This window comes from Atta colombica, unplaced genomic scaffold (genome assembly GCF_001594045.1).
Source record: "Atta colombica isolate Treedump-2 unplaced genomic scaffold, Acol1.0 scaffold112, whole genome shotgun sequence".
In the NCBI taxonomy this organism is placed as follows: Eukaryota; Metazoa; Arthropoda; class Insecta; order Hymenoptera; family Formicidae; genus Atta; species Atta colombica.
In genome coordinates, this window is record NW_017259198.1 from 694,999 (window position 1) to 695,347 (window position 349).

A 349-nucleotide genomic window follows, 5' to 3' on the forward strand; every position below is an offset into this window, starting at 1 on the left:
TTATCATTTTAGCATTTCGCATTAAGCGGCGTTTCTAATAAAATTCTAAAACGTAAAGTTTTAAACATTAAGCTGATTAAACCGTAAGAACCTTGCAAAAAATTTTTATGCATGCTTATATGTAAATATGTATAAACATACATAAACATGTATAAATATTCATAAATATATACCTGATTATATGTGAAAGATGTCTTTATATTTTCCTTTTTTTTGTAAAATTATTTTTTAGTGTAATAAAAATAATAATAATAACGAAAAAACATCACAAAAATAATTAAAAGGATAATTTTCACATTGTGTTAAAAAAAAGTTTTTTTGGAGAAATATTAAAATATAATATATATTA